The sequence below is a fragment of the Larimichthys crocea genome, chromosome XVIII, assembly GCF_000972845.2.
Source record: "Larimichthys crocea isolate SSNF chromosome XVIII, L_crocea_2.0, whole genome shotgun sequence".
In the NCBI taxonomy this organism is placed as follows: domain Eukaryota; kingdom Metazoa; phylum Chordata; class Actinopteri; family Sciaenidae; genus Larimichthys; species Larimichthys crocea.
In genome coordinates, this window is record NC_040028.1 from 20,769,631 (window position 1) to 20,780,717 (window position 11,087).

Genomic DNA, 11,087 nt, shown 5'->3' on the forward strand with positions numbered 1-11,087 from the left:
CCGTGTCTCCCCTCTGTTGTTATGGACATGTGTGGTCTCTTGCAACAAATAGACGAGCTGACCGCGCTAACGGAGCCACGCATGCCAGTCTGATGTGCTGCACTGAGACACTACGGACCAGAGCTTTCCAATGGAAGTTTGTGCAGAGGAGGAGATCTAGTCTGTCACCAGAACGCGTGAACAGCTGGTCTGTCTGAGTGACTGCTGGAAGAAGGAATAGAGCTTGGACTGATTGACCAAAGCTACTGACGTAACAGTTCATAGACTCTTATGTAGGCTTACAGTTCAACATTCAGTTAACTGATACAGTTTGTAAACACAAGTCATCTTCTTTGAACATGATTTTATTTCATCACCAAGTATCAAAGTAGAACAGCTTTCTCAAGCAGTCACTGATGCATGTTGGAAACAGGAGATGAGCCCTGGTCTATGGCCACTGGCTTAAGAAACCCGTTCTCAAAGACTTTTAGTCACCACTTAGGTAGCACACATATTTGAATGAGCCATTTTAATCTAGATTATTCTAGATTTAAAAATTATCTATGCCCACACTAGTTTACAAATCTTTACAGCGACTTCAACCTGAGAGCAAAATATCTGAAGTTTTCTTCCAGGTTAATTCTGATGGGTTCTCAGGTGTTTACGCGGAATAAAATAAGATCCATTTGATTTGAACAGTATCTGCACTCATAGTTCTGCATCATGAAGACAAGTCTTTGAGCAGTTTGTCTTCATCATCAATGCATCATCTTCATCAGGTCAGTTTACAGTAAAACAGTCTCTTACTTTGTGTCTGAGGGTCCAGGTTCATCACTGAAAGTAGAGGAAGATCTTTGGACTCGTCATCTCTTCATAGACAGACAGATGGATCCTGGAGACTCTGCTCTCCGTCTGTTGGACTGAACTCTGCAAACACAACATGTTTTATATTCAGATCACATGATCTTTGATAAATTGTCCCTTGGATCAGATTACAAGCTTTTCTATGTGACTGACAGCTGTCACAGACACTAGAGGAAGATGCCACAAATTTATGTTTGCAATCACATTTTAGTGGAGATTTGAAAATATGAACACAAATCAACAGAGGGAACTGAAAATGAGTCAAATCCATGAGTTAGTATCAGTTCTTCTTACTTGTGTCTGGGGTCCAGGTTCTTACTGAAGTTTGGCATAACACCTTTGGACCGGTCACTCTTCTTAGACAGACGTCTGGATCCTGGAGATCTGCTCTGTCTCCTCTTCCTCCATCTTCTGACTTCAGTCAGTCTGAGGTAGAAACAAGTTTCACTTGAAATCACCATTCCCTTCAAATGATGTTCAGGACATTTCAATGTGGCCGTCAATAATCTCAGAGACAAGTGAAGAAGGGCTTTCTATGCTCTAAAACATTCTTTAAATATGATTACCTGTTAGAATCTGGCTCCAATATTCACATCTATAGTTGAACCAATCATACTGTAGGGTAGTGAAGTGTAGGGTCCTCTCATCAATCAAGAATCCAGAGAAACATGTGACAAACAGCCAATAGAAAGCCTGTAAGAGCATTCTCAGTGCACAGGAACACCCCCAACAATGAATGCAGAGCTGAACTCGCCAAGTTCAACTTTTAATGAGGATCCAAAAAAGATCCAATCAAATTCTACAATCACTGATCAAAGGAAGTGAGCCCAACTCCTCCATTACAAAGCTCTCCATTGGCAGGAGGAGAACATAGAGAGGACCCCCTCAGCTGCTGAGGCTCACCTCCCCTAACAGCCCTCATGCAGTCTGGACCAACCAAATTACAGCTACAGAGAAAGAAAACTACATTAACTATTGGACATCGAGCACAGACACTAAAGCAAACTTCAAACAGGAAGTACACAGTGGACGACTATTTGACCACAGTGACTCAAGACAAACTGAGAAAGACGTCCACAGAGAGAGCTGGAGACATTTCCTGTTACACTGTAGCTCATGTGATCACATCAGAACAAAGTTCTTCCCTCAGATTAAACAGAACTCCCAGATTCAGACTGACATGGAGACACAGTGTCAGCAGCATGTTAGAGCACAGTGATGGGAAGTTCAGCTCTTTGCAAAGATTCGTCTCTTTTGACTCGCCTCCCTTTCGAGGAGCCGGCTCCTCAAATGACTCTTCATTTCGTATTTAGCATTTTATATTAGCCTGATTTAGCAATTATGAATGATTGTGTGTATTAAGACATTTTACATTCAGTGTTTTCATAAAAGTTTATCTGTTATGAATTTCTTCATCTGTGCAGGTTTGTTGTCGTCTCTGCTCTGACGATATTTTCCACTTTACAAATTCTGCACTCACTTTCAGTCTCGAAATGATTGAAATGCAGCCAGATGCTGCTTCTTTTTCAGTTATCACTCTTTTCTTTACTCCTCTACACTCGCAGGCTTTTTGGAGTGTCTGCCCCCGTCCTTCTTTCACATAACGGGATGATCCTAGTCTGTCCTTGCATGCAACTGGCCCCCCACGGTGTGCCCGTCAAAGTAACCTGCCTGCATGGATTCTGAGCAGGACGGCTGAAGATTCGGCTCTCGTCGACGGGAGTCTGTTCTTGTGGTTCACTTTGAAGAATCGTCTCTACGAGCCGGCTCGTTCATGAACGACATCACTATTAGAGCATGTGACAGCCTGAGGGACAAGCAGCACAACACATGACAACACAGACCGTCTGCTCACAACACTCTGCCATCTACATCTGACTGTTCCCCAAACCGCTGGAAACGCAACACACACACACACACACAACACACACACACACACACACCCGGATAATATCTTGTTATTGAACTTAATGAATTGGGTTTTATTTCCTCATCTCGTTAATGAGTTGTATTATTTGTGACTCTTTGGTAATATTGTTATTTTTCCAATTAAACTCGACTGAACTGAATTTATAACTGCGTTTGCCAGATCTCGCGAGAGTTGCTGCTGCTGCTGCTGAGGCAGACGGGTGTCGATCAAAGTTGAATTTCTCTGATTGGTCGCTTGTGAAAAATCTTTTTAGTGTCACAATGTTCAAAGTTTCTTTCACCGTCTCTGAAAACACACTGAGGACGTAGACGAGGAAAAAACTAGAGGCATTCACGACGACAGCTACGTGTTCTCTTGCTGTTTGAAACTGCGTCACACTGACGGGCACCAGTTAACACGGTCACTCGTTGAACCGAAAACACCGGCGAGTCGGAGAATGAAGCAGTTTGTGTTGAGCCAATAATAAAATAATGTAATAAATCAAATGTTGGATTAACACTCACCTGCCCTCAGCCTTCACTTCTCCTCCTTCTGCTCTGCGACCTCAACATGAGAGTCTGAACAAACACTTTCACTTTCAGGGTCCCTCCCTGTTCTGTGGACAGGAAGTCACTCAGGAAGCTGTCCCCCAGTTTGACACGTTGGACAAGTGCAGGGGACATGCCAGGCACGGGACATGATTTGGGGGACAGTGCTGTGAGACATGGCGGGGTGTATTCACACACGACCTTGAATGTGTTTCCTCCTTGTGTTGTATAATATGCTTTGATTCTTGTGCTTTCTTCTTGTAGAGTCACTGTGTGTTGATGAGTTTGAAAGGAGCTGCTGGTTCACCGTTTGTCATTGATCCTTATTCACATAAAGGAACATAATGTTACACTTTGTGTATTTATATTTATATGGATGTGTTTTTATCCGACAGAGTCTTGGGCCCACTGAGGAAGGAAAAAAGCATTTTTTTTTAAGTCCGATGATAACCAGTTACAACGGTCACTCGTTGAACCGAAACACCGGCGAGTCGGAGAATGAAGTCGATTTTGTGTTGAGACCAATAATAAAATAATGTAATGAATCAAATGTTGGATAACACTCCCACCCTGCCCAGCCTTCACTTCTCCTCCTTCTGCTCTGCGACCTCAACATGGATCTGAACAAACACTTTCACTTTCAGGTCCCTCCCTGTTTCTACGTTTACACTGTGAAAACTGGCCCGGGCCACTTGCTGGACGATTTTGTGGCCCCTTACTTGACATCATGTGTGTCAAGAGGACACACCATTTTAGGCATATATGCGGTGCAGCATGTGCATTTTCATCACTCTTGAGCATTAAAATAGAGCAGCAAAAACATCAGGAAATATGATATGAAATCTGGTTCAAACATCCAATTGCACAGCAGGGGAGGGAAATAACGTCCCATGTGGGTAACCAGCTCAACTAACAGGGAACGAAGAAGCAGATAAAACTGCAAAGGAGGCAGCAAGAAAGAGGGGTGGAAATGCAAAGTGAAGCAGAAGGAAATAAGTTAATATGGAAAGAAAATATCATCAATGGGAAACAACATTGGAAGAAGCAGGAAAGGGGAAGACATTTATATAAAGTACAAAGTGTAGCAGAAGATAGATAGATAGATAGATAGATAGATAATGATATGATGATAGATATACTTTATTTTATCGCAAGCTGGGAAATTACAGTGCAGCAAGCATTACAAACAGTGCGATAGAACACAACATAAGAATAAACATAAAGAAACAACTCTACATAATAAAAATATCAAAATGCGCTAATATAAATAATATGTAAATAATTTCCTGTATCTGGGGTGGGGGTGTGTGGAGGGTAGCAGAAGCAGAGCAGGTGACCATTAGCAGATTAAGATCGGCACGAGTAAACTGAATAACACTCTTAATATAACAGGAAAACATCCAACAGTCGGGTAGCTGTGGAGAGAGACAGTGGGATGTGATTACAGCGTGTTCTAGATATGAAGAGGGAGAGATGAGTACAGAGCTGCGGAAGGGCTGGGGAACAGTGGAGAATAACTTCAAGAGTTAAGTAGATGTGGAACTCTAAGTAAGGGAGGAGAGTCACTTGAGATTTCTCGTCTCAACAGCTCTGCACTGGTTACCCACAATTGATTTTAGCTTCTCTTAGTTGTTTTAAATCACTGAATGTCCCTGGCACCGACCTACCTTTGTGGACATGCTACAGAAGTATTGTACCAAGCAGGTCCTCAGATCTCGGCATCTGGACTCCTAGTTGTCCCCAGAACCTCACAAAAGCAAGTTTGGTGAGGCGGCTTTTAGCTTCTGCGGCCTCATCTGTGGAACAGCTGTCTAGGATCTGAGGGAAAAACAAGGAAGATGAAGACATCCCTCTTTAGCGGGCTGTTACCTACGCTGCCATTCACTGCTGAGTTTGTATGTTTTTCCTGATCACTTACTTTTATCTCTGGTGCTATTCACTGCACAGGTCTGATCTATTTCACTGCAACTGTTCTCTAAATTTGCTTTGTACCCTATTAGTCTGAATGTTTCTTATTATTTGTTTCATTGTTGTTAGTTTTAATGCTTTTTACTTTTCTTCTAATCTCTAGTTTTCATTGCAGCTGCGCTCTCTAAACCTTAAGAACTGTTAGTTTTTTTATAAATTAATGAATAATAAATTAAGTTGAATCAAATATAGCAGAAGAGGAAACAAGACAGTCAGCAGGTGGCGCTAAATGCGACATTAGGATGCAGACTGCCAATAAACGACAAAGAAGAAGAAGACGTATTATACCGCCTGACGTCATCGGGCCACCTGTGACGTAACATCCGCTTCACCGTTTGCATCTCGCGCACAGACGGAGCAGCCCGCGAGCCCCTCATCAGGTAACCGGGCCGGTTAACGGCGGTCAGAGGTGTTCACGGTTAAACGGGAACGTGAACGCACCTGTGACGTCTGCTGTGTCTCACCTGTTGATGACGTAGTCTGCGTGTCCTGGGTGTTAGCCGTTAGCCCGTTAGCATGCTAACCTGAGCCGTAGCGTTGTCTGACGTCACTTCACTAACTAACTCACTAACTAAACTAACTAACTAACTAACTAACTAAGTGTGTGTGTTAATGTAGATCTAGCTGCACGTGATGGTCAGGTGAACCGAGGTGAGCAACGTGGACAGTGTGTTAGCGCAGCTAGGCTAAGTGAGCTTAACAAGGCCGTTACCATGGCTTGTCTGTTACCGTAAAGACGGCGAGGGAGCTGCGTGCGCAGGCCGCAAACAGCTGTCATGTTGATACGTCAGAGTGGCAGCGCAGTCACAACGTCCATGGACGTCACACCATGACTCACCGCCTATTGAACAAAAGCAATAAATCAATTAAGCAAAACGTGACGTGGAACAAGAAAAGTTCTGAGGTGGACCGGCTTTGCCGGACGCACCTGATTCGGGACGACCTCAGACGTCGCTGGCGAGGAGCTAGTGAGTGACCGCACCTGAGGGGGGAGGACGTACCTGAGTGATGCACCTGAGGGGGTGACGCACCTGGGGGGAGACGCCACCTGAGGGGGAGGGCTGAGGAGGACGCACCTGAGGGGTGACGCCACCTGAGGGAGAGGGACGCACCTGAGGGGGTGACCACGCACCTGGAGGGGGTGATGTCTCCGGTCTCGCTGCGCCATGGCTCCGGAACGACTGCGGCAATCCGGCAGCCCTCCACTACGGAAGCCCTAAAAGGCCTCCACATATACATACAGACATTTTTATTCCACCTGTTTTCCCGTGATTAACGAGATAATTAATTCGAGATCTCGAGAAAACAAACGATGTCTAGTGTATTAATAAGTGCGCCCGTATTGATCTCAGGACTGAGTGGGATGAGCCAAAGTGTATCAACTCTGTCCAGAAATTATGGATCAAACAGATTTTACAGTAGAGTAATATTGCACATGATGCCTTTTTCATTCAAATATGAAACTTTGAGGTGAATTTCTCCCAAAATGATTCAGTAAATATGCTTTTACTGAGTGAGTGAACCAGTCAGGATGGTCCTGAGATCAAGTGTTCAACCTTTGTCAGAAATTTGGATCAAACTGATTTTACAGTGGTAACAGGTTTGCTGGCTCCGTACATGGACTACATGCATTAACCGTACATTCTGTAATACGGGCGCACTTGATTTAATACACTTAGACTATCATTTTGTTCTCGAGATCTTGAATTAATTATCTCGTATCACGGGAAAACGGGTGGAAAAGTATGTATGTATGTATAGTATGTATGTGACCCTTTAGTGCTTCCGTAGCAGAGGGCTTCTATTGTTCACGGACGCCGAAGCACGGCGCATAAATTCAGCACAGAGCAGATTGTGTGGGGGAGGAAATCGACTCCAAAATACAAAATAAACCCGGTTTATTTTAAAATAAAATACTCTGTGTTTCATCACGGATCGGAGTTTCATTCCGTCGACACCATGGAGAGGAGGAGAATTGATTCTGGGGTCCAAAATCGTTTATGACGCCTCACATCCTTTTAATTGAATGACACCAGAAAAAAGATGCGGTGGGAATGCATCGCAGGAGTCAAAGAGACTACAGCCGACAATATCACGTGAATATGCGCGAATTCCGAGATCCTCGTGCGTTTCTCGCGACGCTCGGTTGCCGGCGGAGACGCACCTGAGCGATCACAAAACGATATTGTGAGTTGGCGGACAGGCGGAGTACTAGTCCGTCGGATGCAGTGGTTTTAGGGTCAGACGCCTCAGAGCGGTTCCCTCACCTGAGGGAGTGACAAGCTAAATAACTCGGCTGAAGAAATCAGTGGGTACAGTAGGTGGCACTGCGTAATTCCTCCAGGCCACAGGTATAAAGATAGTAAGACACTGTCATGTGTGCTTTGGTGTGATGAACATTCACAGATCTTGTTCTACGTCGCCTGGAAAATAAAACCGTCAGTCAAGTCGACCTGGGTCAAACCCTCAGCTTAGCAGTAACATGTTAAAGTCCACTCTGTGGACGGGCAATGATCCAGAATCGGTGTTTTTCTGCAGCAAAGTTTGGATGAGCTGGTTATGAATGCAGACACGATGTGATCCTCTAAAAACAGACCTGAACTTCTATTTTATCTAAGCTGAGGTTCTGATCGTCTGTCCTTCTACGTCCTCAGATTCAGAAGTCTTCACCACACCGAGCATCATGGCCAGCCAAGCGATGGACCTCATAGCGAAAGGCGTTGAGCACTCGGCCTAAGCTGGTGGAGGAGAAGGTTGGACGCACAGCTGAGCAAACGAACGAGAGGAGGAAGACCATTTGGAAAATATGAAGGAGAAGACGATTAGCGAGGCGCTGAAGAAGCCCAGAAACAGAAGCAGTATGTGACGTTTTACACCACGACACTGCAAACATATGAGGAGGAGACCAACCTCCCAAAGGTTTGGTTCTCACTGTGCCTCGCCCTGTACTTCTGTTTTTCTTTTTTTTGAAGGTGGTGTCTAAAGGTCACGGAGAGTACAAGAGAAATCTATAGTGCGAAAGACTTCCTTCGGCGAGTTCAGGACAGCAAGAACGTCGTCTGCCACTTCGAACAGAAATTCCACGTTCAGGTAGCTTTGAGTGATTTCTGTCCACTTCGAGGTTCTCCTGAAGGGACCTTTTGTTTCTTAATCACAGTGTAGCTGTGTGCGGACTCTGTCTCTCCTTCGTGCAGATGTAAAGATTCCTCCGACAAAACCTTGGCGCATCTTGGCGAAGAAGCACGTTGAGACCAAGTTCATCAAACTGAACGTGGAGAAGGCTCCTTTCCGACGGGAGAGGCTGCGGATTAAAGTCATCCCCAGCGTGGTCGTTGGTGTGCCTTGCTGTATAGCTGGCAAAACGAAGGATACGTGGTTGGATTCACCGACCTCGGAAACAAGACGATTTCCCCCACAGAGATGCCGAGTTTTGGAGGCTCGGCTTGTGCCATGTCATCAATCTACAGGTGAGGACCTCGACTGGAACAGAGTCGCAGCAACCGCCGACGTAAAAACGCGGAATTAACGCACACTGTTTGTTTCAATCGACTTCCAGCTCGGTAACCTGATGAGACCTCACGCCGGTGACGCGAGGTCGGCTCAAGTTCACAAAGGTGGAGAAGAAACCATCAGAGGACTGAGGTTACGACTCGGACTCCGACTCTGGAGACGACAGGAAAGCTCCGGCATTCGTCTGGGTTCCGCTCTCGTAGGCTTAACCTCAGTCACAGGAAGTCTGCGCAGAAGCCCGCCTTGGTTTTTCTTCTTCCACGCTCCTCAGTGACTTCTGTCATTAAATCTCATTGTATCCATCTCTTTTCTGTAGAGCCGGTTTGTTGTCTGCCTTATTTAAAGAATCGTCTGTGTGTTTTTATGTTTGAAGAATCGACGTGTGTCCCATCACGTGTCGGCTCCAGTCCTCTGTTACGTGTTGCTAGTTTGTGTTTGGATTAAGACGTCGCTCATTTAGGATAGTTGTGTTTTGTTTCGTGCTTTCCTTTTGTAACCCTGTCCAAGTCTGATACTGAAAACAGACAACCACGATGCACGATTGCCAAGCATCAAAACCTTTTCAACACGACATTTCTTGTAGCAAGAGTTTGACATGACAAGAAATTAAAAAATGTGTGACGAGTGTGCATTTGTAACTTTTTTGTGTTTTCATGTGCAACATCCCGACGTTTAGTTTCTAACGTGAGAACACTGGATCCTACAGTCTCCATGATGGCAATTGTTAAGTGTAAAATGTTTGGCTCGGCGACGTCCACATATACACTTTGAAAGCTGTGTTCGCAGTATCCAGGGACTATGATGCAGCCATCAGACAGAAAACATTCCCCATGACACACCACCAACTCACCACATTCCAGCCTGAAACAAGTCTTTTGCGGGTAACATGCGGTTCTTGTCGTCCCCCCTCGGAACCAACTTCGATGAAACGGTTGAACATATGTTCATATTCCACACAGACTAGACAGGTGTCCTGTTAAAGGTGACCCCCACCCAGACCTCGTATACATATGTCTCATAATATAGTGTTTAAAAGGTGAGCCAAACCTCCCCAAAAATTGCTTCAATAAATCGGATTAAATTAACCAACTTGCATTGGTGGACACTGCACATTCTATTTCAAGCAAGTAAAACTGGAAGTAATTGAAATTTGATAATGACTGTACCAGAAGTCAAGAATATTTTTTTTTTTAAAGTGTACATCTTTCTTTACAAAACTCAAATGTATCGTATAAACTTAAAAATGCTTGAAAGATTCACTTCCTGAGAATCATAAACTAATATTTAGTTGCAAACCATGGTACTACTTTTCCCAAATCCGATTTTTGGTTTTTGCCTATGAACAGCATTTTTCTAGTTTTTATGGTATTAAGGTCCGGGATTGTGCTTGTGTGTACTTAAATTCTTTTTCTGAACCATGAATTTGTTGTGTTTGGGTCTTTATCTTGTTGAAACAACACATTTCAAGGGCAATTTCCTCTTCAGCATACGGCAACATACTTCTTCCAGTATTCGAATGTACTCAAAAACTGATCCATGATCCCGGTATGCGATAAATAAGACCACACATAGTACGAGAAACATCCCATATCATGATGCATCCGCGCTTCACTTGTGTACTGTGGCTTGAATTCATTGTTTGCAGGTCTGACAAACTGTCTGTGGCCCCTTAGACCCCAAAAAGAACAATCTCACTGCTCATCAGTCCACAAAATATTAACGCCATTGGTCTTTTTTAAAGCCAGTCAGTGTGTTATTTTTTTTTTTTAAAAATGGGACTTTGCTAGGGGGCTTTCTTGTTGGTAGCTTGGCTTCACATAAGACGCTGTCTGATTGTTTTAAAGTACTCACAGGCACGTTGGCTGATCGTTGGCCGAGCCTTTGCCATTTTGTTATTTCTCCGATCCTTCGATTATTCGTTTTTCTTTGTCTTTCCTCGCCCTTCTGGTTTTGGCTGCCATTTTTACACAGCCTATCATTTTCTGCCACTCCTTATAAGGTTTTCCCTCTTTTATTACTTTCTTAATCAGAGAACGCTCTTTTCTGAACCACTTTCTTGCACGACCCCATTTTACTCTGTTTTTTTTTCACAGGACTATGCACACGCCAGCATATTGCAGCGTCAGTTGCCTTGATCCTTTTAAAATAAGGGCCACTGCTTCACTTTCACTAACTTGAACTCTGCACTGCTATCACCCTTCAGTAAATGATTCACAGACTCAGCAGCATGCACGTCATGCCGTTGGTCTGTGACCTTACTAAACCTTCGAAAACACTTACTTGCAGTTGTAGAAGCTGACATTCTAACA

General features: G+C 44.2%; 1 pseudogene; it reads right to left on the minus strand.

Moving 5' to 3' along the window:
• Positions 1-2,633: 2,633 nt before the first annotated feature.
• Positions 2,634-11,087, minus strand: part of LOC113748199 (thioredoxin domain-containing protein 9-like) — a 13,614-nt pseudogene continuing 5,160 nt past the window's right edge.